The 23,144-nt window shown below is 37.0% G+C and overlaps 2 long non-coding RNA genes across 2 annotated transcripts; both read right to left on the bottom strand.

Moving 5' to 3' along the window:
* Nucleotides 1–12,170: 12,170 nt before the first annotated feature.
* LOC118805856 lies at nt 12,171–13,823 on the bottom strand. The gene is made up of 3 exons (XR_005007063.1): nt 12,953–13,823; nt 12,721–12,843; nt 12,171–12,534 (listed from the first exon to the last, which is right to left on the bottom strand). It is a non-coding gene; the product is annotated as an uncharacterized LOC118805856 (long non-coding RNA).
* A 557-nt stretch (nt 13,824–14,380) lies between these two features.
* On the bottom strand, nt 14,381–16,778 carry LOC118805857. The gene is made up of 3 exons (XR_005007064.1): nt 16,529–16,778; nt 14,583–14,743; nt 14,381–14,406 (listed from the first exon to the last, which is right to left on the bottom strand). It is a non-coding gene; the product is annotated as an uncharacterized LOC118805857 (long non-coding RNA).
* Between the last annotated feature and the right edge of the window lie 6,366 nt (nt 16,779–23,144).

Below are 23,144 nucleotides of genomic sequence, written 5' to 3'. Positions count from 1 at the left end.
TTTGATTTATCCCATTCGCAACTATCCCCACTGCTTTCCAAATGGCCAAGGCTCTATTTAAACAGGTTTTCCATTTTTTTTGGCATTCTAGAAAATATTTTATCGGATAGAGGTCCCCAGTTCACTTCACAAGTCTGGTCTGCATTCTTCGAGCATGTCAGAGTGTCAATTAGTCTGATGTCTGGGTATCATCCACAATCTGACAGACAATGTGAGTGAATGAATCAGGAACTGGGGAAATTCCTCAGACTCATTTTAAACAACCCCTCAGACTGGTCTAAGCTCGTTTCGGGTTGAAAGTTGCGCAGAACTCATTGATTAGTTCTGTTACAGGACTTTCCCCTTTTCAGTGTTTCCTGGGTTACCAGCCTCCACTGGCGCCATGGACAGGCACCATTACTAATGCCCCAGCTGTTGATGCCTGGATGCAGAGGAGCAAAAGCTTTTGGGGGGAAACCCACCAGCAAATTGAGGAAGTGCTATGAAGGAATAAGGAGAAAGCCAACCGCCCTAGAGGTGAAACCCCCATCTATCAGCCTGGAGATAGAGTGTGGCTGTCTACCAGGGATTTCAGAGCTTCTGAGAGAAGTAGAAAGTTGCTCCCTAAATACATTGGTCCTTTAAAAATACTTAAAAAACTTAACAATGTGACTTATAAATTAAATTTGCCCCCCCATGTTCCGAGTCTTGTGTTCTTTACTAAACCTATTATTTCAGGGCCCCTGGATGAGGCTACGCTGGACGTCACACCACCCACACAAAATGTAAAAAATTATATCAAATCTTGTATTGCTTATTGTTTGAATTACATGCTCTGATACTTCAATCTTCAGACCCCAAATGAATATTAAGTGCTGTTAAAAGTAAAGTTCCTGAATAAGACTTCAAAAACTTCCTGAATAAGAGACTTTTAAACATCTATTTACCGAACAGTTAATCAACTTAGACACTAACTTTCTCCTAGAGGTTCTTAGTTAATGGAAAATGTGAAAGAGTGACTTTATTGCAGATAAATTAACCAAATTTGGATGCGTTTGTAAGGTTAAGGAAAAATTAAGGAAAGTCAGAACCAAATTTTAAAAAATGCACTTTTATAACTTAGAAAAGTCAGCTAACACGCTCTGCTACACTGGCGCTGCTAATCTGAGCTATTAAGTTAAGCAGCTGAACTCTTAACGCTAAAACATTCGCTAAATATTCGCTAACTGAACTGACCGTCGGTCACACAGACTGTGTGGAAGAGTCTGTGGTCGCCAGCGTCCGTCTGGGTCGCAGCATCGACTCTCTGCTGCTGGTCTGGGACTCGCCACCTGTAAAAGAGGAAAGAGGACGTTACAGCTGCGGCTGAAATGCCGGCGGCACAAGCGCCTCTGGTCGCAGCCGGAAGCCGAAGAAAGAGAGAGGAAACTCCATCTGTGAAGCAGGATTGATCCGGTAGTTCGCTTGGAAGTCGCAGCACAAGAGAAAGCAGCTCGCTCTGTGTGGTGTCGGTAAACGACTGAGTGATTTTAGAGTCTCGGCTCTGTTAAAGTTCCACAGAACATTCTTTCTCCTTCACAACGCACATTTACTCCAAAACACATGCAGCGATGTTTGAATCGTAGAATTCACTGTACGTCACATGCTGAAAAGGGACGTCATGAAAAACTGAATTGTTAAATTTTCTTAACATACTGTTCACTCCACAGTCTCTTCAGCCCGATTTTAATTCATTATTTCTGTAGTTTCATGAAAAGCAACACACATTTTTATATATCCACCAATTCAGCCTACAGCAGTTTAGCTATACTTAAGTTGTAAGGAATGTTGCAGCCCAGACTACTTTTTGAAGAGGCACAATAAAGAGCAGCTAATCAGAAAAAATCATTAAAAAGCCAATAAAATAAAAGGAGATCAAGAAATCTTGACTATTAAATATTCAGGGAAGGCCCTGTTTATTCTACACTCTGCACATATTACAACAGCATGACTTAGTAAAAGAGTCCAGATGCTGAACCGGCCTGCCTGCAGTCCAGACCATCACCCACTGAAGACATTTGGCACATTATGAAATGAAAAATATGACAAAGGAGACGCCCGAACTGTTCAGCAGCTGAAATCCTATATTAAACAAGAATGGGAAAACAATATCAGAATGGTGTAAGATAAATGTAAAAACTTATCAGATACACATTTTAACATGTAAGGAAAATGTAAAAGAAGTCAAAGGTACAAGGCTGTGTAAGGTAACGCCTCGTTAGGATTACACTGGTTGGTGAAGGACTACAAATTCCACAGTGCACTGTGTTTGGCTCAGACAGGAACCTACAGAGCCAGTACACATTTTAGAAGTACTTTAGCTAATTGTGACCCTTTTTTATGTAGCTTGTTTTGCGTTTTTCACGACATATTTTTATTACAGTAGAATCTCTCCTCTGTGTTAAAGGCAGTAAGGCGTCCCAGCCCCGGGTGTTACTGGGTCCAGTTTCTACATAGCCTAATGTTTCTATCAACGGTCTCAATGCCACTCTGCTCCCCAGTTAAGATAACGTTCGATGCTTTTAGATGAACACAATGTTTAGCTGTAATCATTTGGTAAATTTGCTTAAATTGACGCACTGTAGTGGATAGTGGATATGATATTTTTTAGTTCATTCATATCTCGTTATTTCCGTTCAGTACTGGTTAGCTAACCTATTCTAGCTAAGCTATAACTTCAGCAGACCGATTTAACAGACTCGCTATGTCCCAATCTGCACACTTCTATGCTTAACCTTCCACACTATGGAGGGGTGTATTTCTAATGGTACTGAACTGTTGTTTGCACGCTATTCAGTGTGCCAGTGTGCGGTTTGGGATGCAGCAACTGATTATCTGTCTAGGCAATTCACTAACATAGGTGATTCCAAGTTAGCTAGCTGGCTAGCATTAATGTTAACCACCTTTTGGACTACTCTAGTCGTAATTTAACAGTTTAGCTACTTGTTTTCCATTTTTTTATAAAAATAACTTTTTTATTTTTACTCTCAAATACTGTGTACATTTGGGGCTGACAATGAAACTGGTTTCAGATAAACATACAGAGTAACTTAACTCCCGTGAATACAGTTATGTGGTCTATAATAGGGAATTGCTTCATCATTTCAATTTAAGCCAATTTTTAATCATTTTTCTTTATATAGCTTTTTACCAGGTGTCTTAACAGAAATCCATGTGTAGATAATGATATATTTCACGCTGTCAAAATAAAAGCACCACATATTCATCTTGGTTTTATTTATGTGCTTAGAGGTGTACAAATTGCTTAATTGTACTATGCTGGTGTAAAACACAAGTGAAGAGAAGTAGCTACTGCTATTTTGCAGCTTTGTTGTCAGTGGGTCACAAAATAATTGCTTTCACAAAACCTAAGGACAATTTTGAAAGCTTACTCTTTTATTCTGTCTGTTCTACATTCTCAGTCTCTTTTAAACTCTCTCACTCACAAACGTCATACACAGTGGATTTCATCTAGCTCTGTTCTGCTCAGTTATGTTTGTAGTTATGTTTCTGTTACTGTCTGATTTAGGTTGCTTTAAGGTCCACATATGACCTTTTGGCAATTGCCCTGTTCTGAATACTTTGAAATAAAACTGTATGAAAGTCACAGTATATAGGTCTGTATGCATGTCTCTGTCTTGCATTGTCAGCATTTGTAATAGTGTCTATAAGTCAGAAAGTCCAGTGGAACGTTTAGTTTGATAGTTGAGTCCTCAGTCTTTGCCGTATTACTGAACTTTTAAGCTTTCTCAAACCTGTAGTTCAATCCTGTCAGTTGTTCTTACAAGTCAAACCTTTTCTTCTTCTTTCTTCTAATTCAACATTCTCTAATTCAACGTTCTTCATGAAAATCATGAAAACTTAGCTCAGTAACGCTACATAAAACATGTAACGTATTTATAACCTTTTAACTCTCATAATTTTAAAAGTGGTTTAACATTGACAATTTGTATACAATTATAATGTGATAATTTCTGTCATGCAGGTGATTTTTTTTTACCAAGTTTTGTGTTAGTCACTATCAACAGTACATAACCTTTAACAGCACCATGATATATTGCAGTAACAAAAGTTCTATAATATTTCTTTCTTTGTTTAACTCTTTAGGCAGGAATTTAATAATGTGTCTCAACTGTTTCTTTAGGACAATACAGTGTGTGCCTTTAATTCGAATGCTGTTCATCCTGTTCATTCGCTGTTCCTGAGGCGGTCCCTACAGATGAACCGTGCTGAGGAGCTTGTTGCATATCAGTACTCTCTAGCGTCCACAGTCAGCTAAAAGATCTGGTTAAGTTGATGTGATCATGACAATCATATCTCCAGTACAGGTGTTTATCAAAATTCTAAAACTTTTATCAATCTCTTAAATCTGAAAAGGTCAGTAAGGTCTCAGTGCTGCTGATCAGATACAAATTGGCTGGCAGATTGTTCTTGTTCATGGCTGTCTGTGTTGAGCTGACAAAGGTTTGTCACACACTGCAGTGTTGCTGGGGCTTTTACACACATCAGTGTCACTGCTAGCTTAAGAGTTGTCCGACGCCGAAAGATATCTGGCTAAGAGCTCTGTGGTCAGAAACTGACCATTGATGAAGAGCTAGAGGATGCCTAAAATAAATGATGCATCAGTGGATACATTACAATCTCTGACTAACTTAGCAGTGACACTGACCTGTATAAAAACAGCACCACACACACTACCGTGTTAGTGTCATTGCTGTGCTGGGAATAGTTCTCCACTCAAATAATATCTGGTTAACAGCGATCCTGTGCTCAGAAACTGACCATAGATGACTGTGTAGAGGAGGGCTGACTGTATGGAGGACCAGTTCTGATAAATAAATAAAATTAAAGAAACAAATGACTCAGGAAATAATAAATAAATAAAAATAACTGAATTATGTATAATTTGCTTATTCTGATTGTAATTATACACACATTTCCCTTTTCTGCAGTTATATTTTTCTCAATGTATTTATTTCTATATTATTTATTAATTTTTTATTAATGTTTATGTTCATTTTTAACATTTTTCTGTACCATATTTTAGCAATTGTTCACTTTATTTATTGATTCATAAATTATTTTTTCATCAATTCATTTATTTATTTCTGTATTTCTTTGATCATATGATAATGAGGGGGTGTGATTTTCACATTCAGGCTTAGGTTTCTCCAGGAGGAGAAGAGTTGATTCAAGTAGAAGAGTGATAAAGACAAAATGTCACAGCGAAGGTCATTCTCTGATCTGCTCAGAGAGAAAGCTACTCACCAGGATAAAATGGTGCAATGTATGTATTTATATAAATTAAGGGTTATTTTGGGCTCTGAATATATTTTGATGTCTTCGTAGTTATACCTTCGGACCAATGTCTTAAGCACGAAGTACAAAGTTAACGTGAATTAGTGTTAAGCTAGCCCATATATTTGTCAATTGCCTTTATTTCCATTGCTGTAGTAATGTTTACTGCTATTAAAAAAAATAACCGTTAAGATGCATAGATTGTTTAGAGAGTGAGATTGTATAAACTGAAAAAACTGCTTGGCACGGCCAGCTCAAGCTGGTGTAACATTAGCTGATTAACCTCCAGCTTAGCTTTTTGACCAGTAGCTACTGCATTTCCCGAAAGTGTCGTTAAGCATCCACTGTGGTAACCGTGGAGAGAGTTTTCAAAATGATAATCTGTCATTTAGCTATAGTAGCTGTTCGACAACACTTTTAAAGAAACGCACCCCAGAATAGGGTATGTTATCATCACCAAGTTCATCAAGCTTGCCATGCTGACCATGAAAATGTTTGTGGCTTTCCAGTCTCTTTGACCATCTGAAAACAGCTACTAGCAAAGCTGGTCTTAGCTGGATACTTTAGCAGGAATGTCTTGTGGTGAAGGCCATTCAGGTAATACTGCTCTTTGCTATTTGGTGATGAATCAATCTTGGCTACATGCTGTAACGCTTTCAGTTGAAAAGGTAGCTAAACGAATGCATTGTGTTCCTGTTCCAGCTGCATGTTCACGCTTGTTCGCTTGATGCTAGTGTCAACTAAAAGTGCTAGGCACTATACGTGTCCATGTACAAGAGCGTAGGTGGAGAGCACAAATATATGTTTTAAGGAAAAATTAATTACATTGTCTTTAGTACTTTTTCTATCCTGAGTTAAAATAAACCTAGTAAGCTTGCTAAATAATTGTCATGTCAGCAACATATTCTTCTGGCACTGTATCAGGTACTCTGTCTGGCACTTCTGGGACTATTTCGGATGTTGCATCTGGCACTTCTTCTGGCACTACTTTGCGGGGGTTTGTAGGCCTACATCCTGTGGACGGTAAGCTTATGAATACAGAGGAATTTATTATAAGCCATATAATTAATAGTATAATTTTAGCCTCAAATAATAAACGTTTTGCACTGTAAAGTTTACTAAAAAGAAGATTTGCCAAAATTAGAGTTCACAGATGACTGTATTGAATCTGTGAACATCTGTTATCACTTTTCTTTTTTGCAATGTATTCTACTCTTTCAGTGTTTTGATTTGATGTTTTCAGCTGATACATGTATACAGTGATTTTACTTGATACAGTGACTAATAGGTTACTTCTGTGCAAATACAGGTTTCAAATAACTAATAAAAAAAGTGATTATGAAAACTCTGCCCAGATTATTTACAAAAATAATTGTAAAAAGACAAGTGCACTATATTTATTTTTATGTTTTTAATATTGCCAAAACTTGAAGTATTGACTAGATCATTTAAAAATACCTTTTAGCATCTGGTTCAGGATATTTTCTTCTTCTAGCTGAAGTTTCAAGACTGTTTGCTCCATACATGAATAACACTGTCAGACCCAGGTGGCAATGTATGCATGTCCACACGAACACACTCTCCACATACACTCATACATTTTGCTGTCTTGGACGGAAAGATACAACAATAGTACCAACAAGAGTCACCAAAGAAACCAGATGTCATATTAAAAAAAAAAAACAGTTATAGTAAGAGACTGATAGACATCAGATACTGTTAGACACAAATGATAAATGGAAACTATTAGATCCAGATAACACATTCATGTGTGGGAAAGCCCCTAATAAGCCTACTTAACCCTGCTGAAAAAAACAGCACAGATTTGCATTAATTCTTTGCTGGTTTATGCTGGTTTGGTGCTGGTTTAGCTGGTCACTCAGTATGGCTGGTTGATCAGCATTCCAGCATCCTAAACAAACCTATGCTGGTTTTGCTAGTGATCAGCCATGCTTGTCTATGTTGTTTTTTTTTTTCTAGCAGGGACTTATACGCATATTTTTCATATGGATTTTTCAGGTTTAATGATGATATAATGAAATTAAATATTAACCTCTCTTTTAACATAATCAAGGAATTTTATATAATTTATTACAAGTGTAACATACCAAGATCAGAAACGGTGGAAAGTCAGGAGTGTACTGGAAGTAATATATTTAAATCTTGATCAACATTTTCACGTCATTAATTAATTTAACAATTAATCTATATATTTTCAGAATATTAATTTCAGTTGCCTTATTTGTCATAATTGTGAAGCAAGTATTTTTTCCTGGATCACATTTTTAGGAAAGAAACATTGCACACAAATATCTTAAAGTAAAAGTTATAAAAGTGAATGGTTCTAAAACTCACAGCAACAGAAGTGAAATTGAAGTTATATATTGTTTGTCATTACACAGGCAACCAGGGCAACTGATGAGAGTTTGTGGAGCTCCTTTTTATTTCATTTCCAAAATTGAGAGATGCAGGTGGGTTTGAGCTGATGAGAATTTCAGGAACCACAAGGAGCCGTCATCTTGTAGTTGTGCCTTGCCCCAATGAAGGATACACTGTGAGATATCTGAAGGATCCTAGCACTATGATAAATTATGCAACTCTTTACATTCATCCCCTGCAAAGGAATTTGAGTCTAGAGCACTAGAGACTAGATTTGTCTGTTCATGTTGTTTAATTTACCAGTCCATCAGGTAAAGGTGAGGAAAGTTGTGCAGTATTGGAAACTGATCATTTTTAGCTAAATTATTTGTCATTAACCAATTTTTTTGTTTTAACAGTTCTGTTTCTTTCTTTCTGAAGTAAATGCAGCTGAATTTATCTGATTATTATCTGTCATATGGAAAAAACACAGTCTACCTTTTTTATTATTTTAGAAAATTTCAGTACTATGTGGACTGTATTGTGTGTAGTTAACAGTCCAATCCAAAAGCAGGCTTGAAACAGGATGCAGAAGGCTTTAAAATGATTTTCCATTCTCAAAGAGAGGTTGAGAAGCACTGACATGGGGTGTGTCATATATTGTTCAGTTTTGGTCCAAGAATAATATAAATTTTGGACTATAGAGATATATGGACACAAAGTGTGGTATTTCATTCTTTGTTTAGATATAATTGTAAATATATTGTTAAATGTATGGAGAATACTTATCATCTAAGTTGCCTTTTCTCAAGTGAATCACAGGGTGAGGGGAAAAAGAGAATGAAAGAGAGAATGAGGGTGCAACTGTCCCTAGAACCATTTTGGCCTCTGCCTCCACCTCTCAGCACCCTGTTGATTTGGTAATGGAGGAGAGTCTGGAGACAGGTTCAGCTGAGGGTTTTACAGATTAAGGGACAAGTCAAGAGTTTGCAGAATTTAAGGTTTCTGAATATTTTCTGAATATTTTTCTGAATTTCTGTGGCACTTTAAATTTTAGTTGCCCATTAGGATAAATGTACCAGGGAGTCAGACCCCTCACACGCTGATGCACAGATGTAGATTTTTAATTCTACTGGCTGATGATATTTTATGTCTGTCTGCACAGCAAACTCATCTGGCACAGCATCCAGTTATATTTTTTTGAACATCTCAAGCAATTCAGATTTTTTTAATATATATTTTTGCATTTTGCATTTTTGCATTTTTTATGCGTATATTTAATCTGACTCTGTTTTTCTGTTAAGCTTGGATTATACAACCAGATCCAGCAAAGGCAGCTCAGCTGTTCACCCAGTCAACACTTGAGGCTATATAAGACAAAGACAACCTGAACGTCACCCTGAGCTTGAGGGATTCCTTGGAGGAAAGGAACAGGGCTATCATTACTTTTTATAAAAGGCCAAAGGTGCAGTGGTCTATTCCACTGCAGTGCAAATTGACTGGTAATAATCCCAATTATTTCTTAAATATATTTCATACAGCCATAAAACATACTGAGAATTACACATAATGCACCTATTAAGTAGTACCTAAGAATGTGCATATGATGGGTGATTGACATATGGCCTTGCCGGAACGAACAATGATTTTTGGTAAATCATTTATTGCTACATCATCTTTGGTAAATCATCATTTAGCCAGTTTCTTCTTTATAACATTGCATTGCCTGATTTATTTTGTCACACTGGGCCTATAGTTATTCTCCAGTTGCTGACTTGCTTCTCTTTTCTTTAGACTTTCAATCGTTCATTATGACAAGCTACATTTATAAGAAGAATGAGGAGATATTAATATTAGACATTAAAAAGTTAATGTTTGTTAAATCTCACAGACCACAATTACAGAGTTATTGTCAAACATTCACAAATACCAATACAAAGCAATATTGGAGACGTAGCATCAAAGCAAAATTTTTATCATCTCCAGAGGAACTTGATGACATGCCTTGTCTGCTGGCCTTTAGAATGTAATGCTTACTCTGAGGAGGCAATTGATTAGATACATACTAGGTACATTAAATTCTCTGTATTCTCAAATATGACACTTTTTGTATCCCTGCACTGCCCGACTCGGTGAGGGAGTCAACAGGTATGCTCTGTCCACAGTAATGGGAAATCTTCAGAATGGCTTCCTTCTTGAGGAAGAGACAGATATATCTACTGATTTTGGTAGCTTTGCTGCCTTTTAAAACACGTTTTTGTCCCTTTAAAATTAGCACCTGTCAATCAAAATTAATTGTGTTTTTTTCTCAGGAGTGAAGACTTTGCTCGTTGCTCTTGTTCCTTCCACATCTCGGGCACTTTTGGAAAGTGATTTTTTTGTCATTGCTGGATGTATAATTGGGCACTGTTTTTCAAATGATGGCCGACATCTTGCTGGGTTAAGCCCTGCCATAGTGCATGTACCCTTTGGAGGGGAGCAAGAGACAGCAACAGTTAACGTATCTGACTGCGTATACCAGGATGTTGGGGATGTCATCCACCTGGTTTGGGGAAAAATATTTTTAATTTTATTGTATTTACCAAAGCCATTTTAAATATGTTTACTTTCTTCAAAAAATGATTTGTAATATCTTGTGTTTTGAGCTTGTAAAATTGTTTGCATTTGAACGTATTTGCAAACTCTCAGTTTTCATTGAACTCTCTGATGTCTTTAATCAGTTGGAAGGAACCCAGGAACTTTCTGAGGACTAGAAATCCGTGGTCCTCTCTGTGAGCCTGCCCTGGGACTTGCCTGGTGTTACCTCAGAAAACAGGTGGTGGCTTAGGAAGAAAATTGTTCTCCATGCTGTAAGATTTTTTTTTATTCTCTAAGTTTAATACTCGTAGTTTAGGCTGACTCTGCATTCAGTGATTTGAAAGTTTAACTTGCAGGAAAGTTAACAACTTCCTCCAAGATAGAAAATGACATTTAGGTATATATTAGTTTGCATAAAATAAAATATGCAATAAGGAATGTTAAAATGTTTAAGAATTTTGGTAACACTTTCTATGAATGTCACCTTTGTAAGCATCTATCAACACATTCATAACATGTTATAATGCATTCATAAGACATTATAAACATAGCTACCCCTTGAGTTCGTCTCTTTGTGCATCCAGTCTCTCTCTGCTAAATGTAAAGTCATATTCGAGAACGTTTCATTAATCTAAGTAACAGCTAAAACACTGAATACAGTCTCTCTTTTTTGAATGAGACAATAGAAAAGCTTCTTCAAGGTAGTTCCAGAAATACAGAGAAAAGGACCACCCTTGTGCTGACCAAAGAAAACAAAGAAGTGAAACTTCAAGTTGTGGAGGCTAATAGTTACAAACACAGATGGGGGCTCAGGCTACATGGCGTTAAGGAGAGCAACCAACAGGAGGACACTCGCAGTCTGGCGATCAAGATCCTGTCCAACGTCTCACTGAGGATTGCTGAGAAATTGCCAGAGGTTGTGGACTCACTGCTCACAGAATTGGGAGGAATAAAGAAGACAACATGACGAGAGCTATAATTGTCCAGTTCAGCATGTGCCTCTATTGAGACGTAATATGAAGAGATCCAAAAGGTTCTAAATACCTTGAAGAAGCATATCTACACATTAAAGAAGACCTATCACCAGAAGAAAGCGCAGTTCAGGCCAAAGTGTGTCCTTTGGTGCTCAGAGCAAGAGAGGTTGGCGTAAAGGAATCTTAGAGAAGTGCCTTCGTTTACGCTGAAGGTATCAGAGTGGTCACTGACGAACTTTAGAGGATGAAACTGTAGGACAACTGACTGCTGATTGCTGCTGTGATTAATCACACTGCAGTCTTGCAGGTTTACAGACTACAGTGTTAGTCATGTCACACGATGGTCTTGGTGAGTCTATTTCAGTCAGCCGGACTAAATTTTTTTCTCTTAATGTTCGAGGTTTGAGAGGCCTTAGTAAAAGAAATGCACTTTTTTTGAGTAAAAAATGACAATCATGTCAAAATGATAACACAGGATACCAACTACAAATATTTTTTCTACTATAATATTACCAAGCATCGTATCAGTTGTGCTCTCAGGCAACAGTTTTGTTGCCTCACAAGTTGCCGCACAAGAAGCAGCCACATGTTCCCTTAGAGAAATATATCATTACCATGACTTACTAGTTAAGAATCCACTGAAAAAAACCACTTTACACACTATTAACAAGGTACCAATGCAAGCTCTTTCATATCTGTCAAAGTAAATGCATTGTTGTACTGCTTTCTGGATTTGGTCAAGCTTTTGCTGATTTTCCTTTTCATTTGCATGGTGAATAATTGATGGAATTAGAAAGATCTGAGTTGTTGGATTCATCGTGTTAAGAAAGTAATTGTTCTGCTCCATCTTTGCAAAAAAATGTTCTGCGACCTGGCTGTTTACTCGACCCATAAGCTCTGGAACAAAGTTGATTCAGTGAAGCAAGTCCTTGTCATCTTTTGTGTTTGACTCATGCAAAGTGTCATACAAGAAATAATGTTCTGCAGATCCAGTGAGCGGATGGCTATGAGCATCAGGCAGTCTTTTTTTCTCAAGAAGCCATCTCAAGACTGTTTTTTGTCTTTTGCAAGCTTTATGTTGTCCTATTTGGCTCCAGCAGTCGCCCTTCATGTGGACTAAATGGAATCCTTTGTGGTTCTCGAAGATTCCCATGTGTTGCTAGTCCTCTTGCAAAATCAAAAAATAACAACGTTGGGCATGTGTTTCCATGATAGAAATATATCCATGTAATCTTATGGACTCTCTGATCGTAAATTAAATAAACAGAGTAGACAATTCCACAGGGGTACATTACCACTGCCCAGCCACCTATATGAAAGACAAATGTTGCCATGTGTCAAAAATAAGAAAACAAAGAAATAAAAAAACTCGTTATTGTAAAATGAATTTTAATTTAGTTTTTCTTTTAAATATTCATTGCTTCATTACAGAAATCATTTTTCATGTATACTATATAAATAAGAACCACAAATACAATCACAAATTAGCTCTTACCTGAAGAACCCCAAATTTTCTCAAAGATTTTGTCATACATTTGTCTCGATTAAATTTCAGGTCCATTTTTGAACCTGAGCTGTCCAAGCCACTCTCCTTACATAACTTCTTAATGGAATCAAGCTAAAAAAATAAATATAATTAACAAATATTCACTGCAGTGAGACCAAACATAACCTGTTGTACTATACATCCAATCATACAGAAAAAAGGATTATCACCATGAACTAACTTTAATGTCATGACTTTGTTCAAAAGTTGGTCTTCTGTGATTGATACATCTGCTCCCTCTGCTGGCTGTCTTGGATGATGAATTTTTCCCCATTCTGTGTTCAGCACTAGATTGGAATACCATGTATGTTCACTAATTCAGAGAGCCCAAAATTCGAATGTAGGTTTTGTAGCACATGGATTCTGTGTGGTACCTGTAGAGAAAATACGGTTATAATAAGTCCTACACAACACCAACTAAAATTATGCAACAGTTCTTACTAGACAGAAAGCCATGTGCAATCATCTCCAGAGAGACAGAATTCCAAAAGTCTTTCACATCGACTTTGCCCAAGTAGCTACAGGGGGAGTTTTGGATGTTGCTAACTGTTAAAATATCACCAACTTTACTCATGCATTTTAAATGTTGTTTTCATAATACAGTAAAGAAATATGAAGTACTAATAATCATAGTCAGAACTTAAGTGTACTTGCCAGGCATGTTAAACACTCCTTTCTTATGGAGATTCATTATAACTACAGGGGGATGGTGACCACATTTTACACAAGAAAACTTGTAGTAAGGGCTTCAAAATGCAGATATGCCTGAAGAAGTTTATTGTGATTTGGGAGGGGAATCCCCAAGGACTGCTCCATTGCTTCAAAAACTGTGCCTAAGGCATTGTGAGTCTGAAAGAAGAAATAAAAACCCTAATGTAAGTATAAAATGTATAGTAAAGTATGTGTAAACAAATATTTGTTTATTTGTGTAATAATATTTGTGTAAGAGAGGCTCTTAGATATAAACAGAAATGTAATCCAAGTAGTATACGGTCATCATAGTTATGTATGCCATCTGTCCATTCCTGATACCTGCAGGTCATTCCACAGGAGGTACAGTGCTTGCAGAATGTGGACACATCTATAGTGCAATTATAAAAAACAATCATTATATTTGGCAACTATAAATTAAATTACTTTATTCATTATTATAAATAGTATCAACAAACATACACTAACCTACCTTCAGTAACATGTGATTATTTATAATGTGACTTTGCACATGGACAGTGCCATATATTGTGCCTGGCATCATAAGTAACAATAACTATACCAAGCCTACTATAATAGGCCTTTTTAACAACATTCAGTGGAATGTGAGAGCCCCTAAAGTCTCTGCGAACTACAAAAAGTCCCCGTTTAGCATCAACACACTGACTTTGTAAATGATGCTCCAATGTTATACCAGCATAAGTAGGGTTGTGCCGCCTTTAAATGTGTCTTTTCAAATTTTTCCTATTAATACAGATGTTGCACACAGGACTTTTTACGACAACTTGTGGCCGAGAAACTTTTGATGTCTGGTCTAGTTTACTAGGTGCAAAAGATGCACACGGTTCAGTGAGATGAGAAAACACCTGGCTGGGCGAAGGTGCTGCAGGTGGCTGGCTGGGCGAAGGTGCTGCAAATGACAGGCTGGAACAAAACAATCACTATTAAATTAAAACTAGAAAAATGATGGTGAAACATAAATTAAAAGCTTTAAGTTTGTCTTTTAGCAGTTGTTTGCCCTCAAATTACTATGGTTTTAACAACAAACAGACACAGTAATGAGTGCATTTGAGTATGTAGTCAAAAAAACATGAACTCACCTCTATGAAACTGCATGCTTTTGGTGGTCTTCAAGATGGGCAGTTGCATGGAACATAGATTTTGTAGAAAATACTCTGGGCTGACAGAATGGGCAGGAGTATACACCATTGTTTTGTATTATTGCTGGTCACTCACCCCAATCTCTAAAGCTTCTGTGTAGCTAGAAAAAAAACATATATCAAACAACTAATATACACAGTCATATCAGAGTATTATGTCCTTGTTTCTACACTCACTATCCATTTTATTAGCTCCATGTACCATACAGGAGCACTTTGTAGTTCTACAATTACAGACTGCAGTCCATTCGTTTCTCTGCATACTCTTTCACCCTATTCTCCAATGGTCAGGAGCCCACAGGACCCTCACAGACCAGGTATTATTTGGGTGGTGGATCATTTTCAGCACTGCAGTAACACCGACGTGGTGGTGTGTTAGTGTGTGTTGCGCTGGTACGAGTGGATCAGGCACAGCAGCACTGCTGGAGTTTTTAAACACTGTGTCCACTCACTGTCCACTCTATTAGACACTCTTACCTTGTTGGTCCACCTTGTAAATGTAAAGTCAGTGACGACAGCTCATCTGCTGCTGCACAGTTTGTGTTGGTCGTCCACTAGTCTTTCATCAGTGGTCACAGGACACTGCCCACAGGACGTTGTTGGGTGGTTCTCAGTCCGTCAGCAACACTGAGGTGTTTAAAAACTCCAGCAGCTCTGCTGTGTCTGATCCACCCATACCAGTGCAACACACACTAACACACCACCACCATGTCAGTGTCACTGCAGTGCTAAGAATGATCCACCATCCAAATAATCCTGTGGGGGTCCTGTGGGGGTCCTGACCATTGAAGACCTGTGTCTGTGTAACAAAGTATGCAGAGAAACTACAGTCTGTAATTCTAGAACTACAAAGTGCTCCTATATGGTAAGTAGAGCTGATAAAATGGGTCTACAATGAGTATAGAAACAATGGTCATAATATTCTGATATGACTGTGTATATTAAAATACACCACCCATAACATTAAGACCACCTGCCTAATGTTGTGTAGGTACCCCTCATACTGCTAAAACAGCTCTAACCCATCAAGGCTTGTGTTCTGACACCTTTCTATCATAGCCAGCATGAACTTTTACAACAATTTGTGCTACAGTAGCTTTTCTGTGGGATCACACTGACTGTTCACATATTGCCACCACTTAAAAGGTGCAGTTGTAACGAGACAATCAATGTAATCCACTTCACCTGTTTTAATGTCATGATTGATCGGCGTATTTTAAAATATTTTTAAGTATATAACGTAGAGGTAATGACAAACGCTAACTGGAAAGACTGGACATAAAGGTATTACTAAATGAAATGCATTTTGGAGTTAACTTCATGTTTTCAACAGTGGTGAAAAGTAACTAAGTAAATGTAATTCATTACTGTCCTTAAGTAGTTTTTTCATGTATTTGTACTGAAGTATTTCCATTTTGGGCGACATTTACATTCACTCCACTACATTTCAGTCAAATGTCTTACTTTTTACTCCACTACATTATGCAAAATCTGTTGTTCCTTTTGGCTTATGTGTGCATAAAAACGTAACATGTCAAAACAAAAGAAGCGTGAAGTAAGCACACCAATCAAGGTACAGCGCGCACTTTGTTTTGAGCTTGTTTTGACCTGTTGGATACACCTACCCAGTGCAAGCATATGGTTCAATGTCAGTGCAACACTAAAATTTTGGGAGTGCCTATTCCACAATAAATGATGGAACTAACCTAACTTTGTGTAAATAGACCACAATATAGAAATATGTACACATATGCAGTTGTGACTGCCATGTGTCTTTTTTCTGAATTTATACAAACACTTTAATTTTTTAGTAAATTTGTTTTTGCTAGTTTATGTTTATGAGACTTACCGATGCATTAGTCATTAGCTACATACATCTTACTTACCAAAATGATTTCACATAACTGACTTCACATAACTGAAATCACTTTCACCTCACGTTCCAATGGGTAAAATGACCTGTGACAGAAAAAGGGTGTTAAACTAACCTAACAATATCTACATTGGCTAATTCAAAAAATGGCGGAGAGCTTGTTCTAATCTGTGACGGGCCAATGCAAAATGTGATTGATAGCCAAGAGTAGTTATTTAATTGGTTGATGCAAATAATGATTGACAGACCCCCGCCCCCAGTTCTCTCCCCTTTAGGTCTCCAGTCTGCAGAATTCTCCTTCTCTTGGAAGCGGCTATGCTGGCTAGATAATCATCCCAAACCGCATACTAGCGCACTAAATAGAGTGTAAACAATGGTGATTAGAAATGCATTCAAAAGTGTAGAAGGTTAAGTATATATGTGTGTAGTTTGGGACGCAGCGAGTGTCTTGTTAACGTAAATCGTTCTGCTGAAGTTATAGCTTAGCTAGCTACGTTAGCTAACCAGTAATGAACAGAAATAATGAGATACGAATAAACTTAAAAATGTCACATGCACTACAGCATATCAATTTAAGCAAATTTTGAAAATTATTACAGCTAAAAGCACCTAACGTGATAACATTATCTTACCAGGGGAACAGAGTGGCATCAAGACCGTTGATAGTTGCATTAGATTATGTAGAAACTGGACGCCTTACTGCCTTTAACGCAGAGGAGAGATTCTACTGTTACAAAAATATATTGTGAAAAATGCAAACTACATACAAAAGGGTCACAATTAACTAAAATACTTCTAAAATGTGTACTGGCTCTGTAGGTTCCTGTCTGAGCCAAACACAGTGCACTGTGGAATTTGTAGCCCTACACCAACCAGTGTAGTCCTAATGAGACGCTCACGTACACAGCCTTGTACCTTTGACTTCTTTTACGTTTTCCTTACATGTTAAAATGTATATCTGATAGGTTTTTACATTATCTTACGCCGTTACATCTGATACTGATAGAAGTGGAAACGGAAGCGTACAAGATCAATTCTGAAATCTCTATGTTAATAATCCATAGTAAAACATACTCCCGAGTGGGAGTGGCTAAAAAGTCTGATATGTTGACATGTATTCCTATAACAGAACATTGATCTGCAACATTTATCAGGTGCTGAAATTAAGTTGTATATGAGCGTATTTTCTGTGGTTGGACAGAACTAATGTAGAAGTTCCTGTATTCAGAAAAAAAGCAAATATCATCTTTTCATACTCAAAACTATTCTATACTATACTTTCATGTTCATGTTCAAATATTAGAAGTTGTCTCCTAAAGCTAATGTACCAGGCCATGCTATTTGCCATTTGTACTGAAAAACAGTGAAAATGTTTTTATCGCAACCTGTGACTGCAAAGTGTTCTTACTGCAAAAGTCTACTGTGGTGGAAAAAATATTCCATCCAAAATAAAACCCCATTTTCAAAAAGGTTAGGACATTGTGTAAAATGTGAATAAAAACAGATAATATATATCATTTAAACCCTATATTTAATCAAATATAGTACAAAGAACACATATCAAATGTTGAAACTGAGACATTTTATTGTTTTTTGAGAAATATCCATTTTGAATTTCATGCCAGCAACACATTTCAACAAAAGGAGGGACATGGCATGTTACTACTGTGCTGCATCACCACTTCTATTAACAACACTCTGTAAGCATTTGGGAACTGAGGAGACCAATTGCTTTTGTAAGTTAAATCTTTTCCCATTCTTGCTTGATATAGGATTTCTGCTGCTGAACAGTTCAGGGGTCTCCTTTGTCATATTTTTTGTTTAATAATGTGTCAAATGTCTTCAGTGGGTGATCGACCTGGACTGCAGGCAGGCCAGTTCAGCATCTGGACTCTTTTACTATGGAGCCATGCTGTTGTAATATGTGAAGAATGTGGTTTGGCATTGTCTGAATGTGCTGAAAAAGATGTCATCTGTATGGCAGCATATATTGCTCCAAAACATGTATATATCGTTTAGCGTTAATGGTGCCTTCACAATTGTGCAAGTCACCCATGCCGTGTGCATTAATGCACTCCCATACCATCACAGATACTGGCTGTTGAATTGTGCAGTGTCTATGATTTCCAAAAAGAATTTCAAGTTTTGATTCGTTAGACCACAGGACACTTTTTCACTTTGCCTCAGTCCATCTTAATTGAGCTTGGGCCCAGAGAAGGCAGCAGCATTTCAGGAGCCCATGCAGTGATTCTGACTACAAAATTGTGTCTGTTTTTAATGCAGGGAGGGCCAAAGATCATGGCCTCCAATATTAGTTTTCTTGCCTTGTTCCTTGCATACAGAGATTTCTCCAGATTCTCTAAATCTTTTAATGATATTATATACCGTAGATGAACAAATCCCCAAGTCCTTTGCTATTTTAGAGAAATGTTATTGTTGAATTATTGCACTATTTGCCTGCGCGGTCTTTTTTAGAGTGGTGAACCCCTCCCCATCTTTACTTCCGAAAGACTCAGCCTCTCTGAGATGCTCTTTTTATACCTAGTCATGATGCTGGCTGGTTGCCAATTAACCTAATTAATTATGAACTTTCCACCGATATTTTTTCAGCGTAACAAAACTTTACCAGTCTTTTGTTGCCCCTGTCTCAACTTTTTTGAAACGTGTTGCTGGCATCTAATTCAAATGGGCATGTACTTTTCAGACAACAATGTAATTTCTCAGTTTCAACATTTGATATGTTGTCTTTGTACTATTTTCAATTGAATGTAGAGTTTACATGATTTGCATATCACAGCATTCTGTTTTTATTTACATTTTGCAAAACATCTCAAATTTTTTGGTTGTAAATTCATTGTAAAGACACATTCAATTAAGAGCAAAAATGTAAACATGATTTTCCATTTTGTATTGCTTATTATTTGTATTACATGCTCTGATCTTCAGTGGTGTCTTCAGGCCCCAGATGAATAGCAAGTGCTGTTAAAAGTAAAGGTGATTTAACATGATGTAAACATGCTCTTGTTCCAACATATTTGGAAAGTGTTGTAGGCATCAAATTTGGAATGTGTGTATAGTCATACAAAATTTTCATAAGGTAAAACCCCAAATATTGTGTTTTATACTGTTTTCAAAGTAATACAATTCAAAAAGAAATTACTAATCACTGCTTTTTTTTAACAGAAATAAACATGTCTGAGTCAATGAACACACACTTGTTCGTCCTGCTCACTCTGGTTTACTGCAAAATACACACAGAAATATAAATAAAAATGTGTAAAACTACCACTGAACACTTATTTACAAAAACTGATATCACTAGTAACTCTAACTGCAAAAAGACACAAGGAAATACTAACCAGCGAAACATTCTGCACTGATGTGTGTGATGATTCAGTGCACAAGTACACCTTCACCTCACTGATGGATGCTCCGATGCGCTGAAGGAACAGAAGACATGGAGATGAAAAAGGAATCAGAATTGCAACTAGTTGCAAAAGCATTTATTGAACAAATGAGGCTGCAGTTTTACCTTGATGCAGGCCACAGCACTGGCACACGCAAAATACTGGGGAGGAAGCTATAAACACAATTAAAAACATGAGGATGAAAGAAAGAGACTGTAGAACATCTATTCATATTAAAATCATGAACCTACTCCAATAACTCAGTCTTACCTCTTGTGTGGACACGTTATAAAAGTTGTTGTTGAGCACCCACCAGTGCTCACTCTTTAGCCCATTGTAGTGAAGGCTAATCAATTAACTACAGCCTAATTAAACTCACTTTCATTTAAACAATGTGTACAAAAGCCGATTCTTACCCGAATTCTCGCCAACGGTCCACACAAAGTTGGTGGAATAAATAGCAGTTCCTGCCAGATCTGCAGACACAGCAAGATAAGAAAATATGGTTAATATAGAGCAGGAATATCTGTGTAGTGTCCTCAGTTTTAATTATTATTATAATGATATTTAATCATTTAAGATTGCTATGTGAAAAGACTACCTCTGGGATGGATGAACAGATGTCCCAATGATGATCCACTCCTAAAGAAAATATTAGAATAATCACTGAAATATTCAGGAAAAGCTCGTTCAACATGAACAGTAACTGCAGCATAAATTCACCAAATTCTCATGAATGAACAGCAGCTGGAGACGCTCTGTTACTCTGGTAACCAGTTAGCAAACCCAGCATTAGCCTAGCATCAGGATAAAGTCAGCTAACAGCCCAAAGAGATTTAAAAGAAAACAAATATTAACATTACATCGCAAAACTTCCTGAATAAGAGACTTTTAAACATCTATTTACCGAACAGTTAATCAACTTAGACACTAACTTTCTCCTAGAGGTTCTTAGTTAATGGAAAATGTGAAAGAGCGACTTTTTTGTGAATAAATTAACCAAATTTGGATGCGTTTGTAAGGTTTCAGGCTATACTGAAGTTATAAGGAATGTTGCAGCCCGGACTACTTTTTGAAGAGGCACAATAAAGAGCAGTTAATCAAAAAAAATCAATAAAAAGCCGATAAAATAAAAAGAGATAAAGAAATCTTCATTATTAAATATTCAGGGAAGGCCCTGTTTATTCTACACTCTGCACATATTACAACAGCATGGCTTCGTAGTAAAAGAGTCCAGATGCTGAACCGGCCTGCCCGCAGTCCAGACCATCACCCACTCAAGACGTGGCACATTATAAAACGAAAAATAAGACAAAGGAGACGCCCGAACTTTTCAGCAGCTGAAATCCTGCAAGAATGGGAAACATTTCACTTTAAAAACACAGCAATTGGTTTCTTAAGTTCCCAAATGCTTACAAGAGTGTTGTTAATAGAAGAGGTGATGCAGCACCGTAGTAAACATGCATCTGTCCCTACTTTTTTGAAATATCTTGCTGGCATCAAATTCAAAACAGGCTTATATTTTTTTCAAAAAACAATAACATTTCTCAGTTTTAACATTTAATATTTGGTGCTTGTATTGTTTTAGATTAAATATTTGGTTTAAATGATTTATATATCATTGGATTATGTTTATTTACATTTTGCACAGTGTCCTAACTTTTTTGGAAATGGTTGTAATCTGAATGTAATTTTTTATAACTTAGACTTTTGCAGTGAGAACATTTCACAGGTTGCGCTAAAGACAATTTCACTGTTTTTCAGCACAAATGGCAAGTAGCATGGCCTGTTACATTAGCTTTAGGAGACAACTTCTAATATTTGAATTTAACATGAATATGAAATAGTTTTAAACGTCTAATTCAAATTCATATGTCATATGAATAAGATGATATTTACTTTGCTTTTTTTCTGAATCCAGGAACCTCTACATTAGTTCTGTCCAACCACAGAAAATACTCTTGTATACAACTTAATTTCAGTACCTGATAAACGTTGCAGATCAACTGTTATAGGAATACAATGCATGTCAATGTACCAGACTTTGACTGCGCTGCTCTTTTAGCCACAATCTGCAGCAATGTATTACTTGAACACACCGTGTGCACGTTACGTCATCATTAATGTGCTCCCAATGTTTCAGGAGTATGTTTTAATTTGGATTAGCAGTATAAAGATTTCAGAATTTATCTGTATGCTTCCATTTCCAATTCTATCATTATCAGAATGACGGTGTAAGATAAATGTAAAAAAATCTCTCCTCTGTGTTAAAGGCAGTAAGCGTCTCAGCCCCGGGGGTGACTCGGTCCTGTTTCTACATAGCCTAACATTTCAATCAACGGTCTCAATGCCACTCTGCTCCCCAGTTAAGATAACGTTCGATGCTTTTAGATGAACACAATGTTTAGCTGTAATCATTTGGTAAATTTGCTTAAATTGATGCACTGTAGTGGATAGTGGAAATGATATTTTTTAGTTCATTCGTATCTCGTTATTTCTGTTCATTACTGGTTAGCTAGTTAGCCTAATCTATCTAGCTAGTTAAGCTATAATTTCAGCAGACCGATTTATGTTAACAAGACACTTGCTGCGTCCCAAACCGCACACTTCTATACTTAACCTTACACACTAGTGAGTGTTTTTCTAATGGTACTGCATCATTGTTTACACATTATTTAGTGTACTAGTTGTGCGGTTTGGGATGCAGCACCTGATTATCCAGCTAGAATAGGCGATTCCAAGTTAGTTAGCTAGCTAGCGTTAATGTTGACCAACTTTTGGACTACTCTAGTTGTAATTTAACAGTTTAGCTACTTGTTTTCCATTTTTTATGAAAATAAATATTTTTTATTTTTACTCTCAAATACTGTGTACATTTGGGGCTGACAACGAAACTGGTTTCAGACAAACATACAAAATAACTTAACTCCCATTGTCACGCTTCCGGGTTCTCCTCCCTTGCCTAGCATGCTCCAGGACTCCATTTCCCACAATTCCAGTCCCGATGATGTCATCCATTCCTCCAATCACACGCAACTGCCTTGTTCTCAGTTACCCGAATTCTAATTCGATTCACCTGTGTGTGTTTGTCTCAGAGCTTAAATAGTCCTTGGTTTGTTCTCCTCTTTGTGAGGTATTACCATTTCAGTTGACTACCGAGTGGTCTTTCTCTGACTTCTTGACTTGTGTTTCGAACTCTTTGACCATTTTGGATTTTGCTCT

The sequence above is a fragment of the Colossoma macropomum genome, unplaced genomic scaffold, assembly GCF_904425465.1.
Source record: "Colossoma macropomum unplaced genomic scaffold, Colossoma_macropomum, whole genome shotgun sequence".
NCBI lineage: Eukaryota > Metazoa > Chordata > Actinopteri > Characiformes > Serrasalmidae > Colossoma > Colossoma macropomum.
This window is presented reverse-complemented; position numbering and strand designations above follow the sequence as displayed.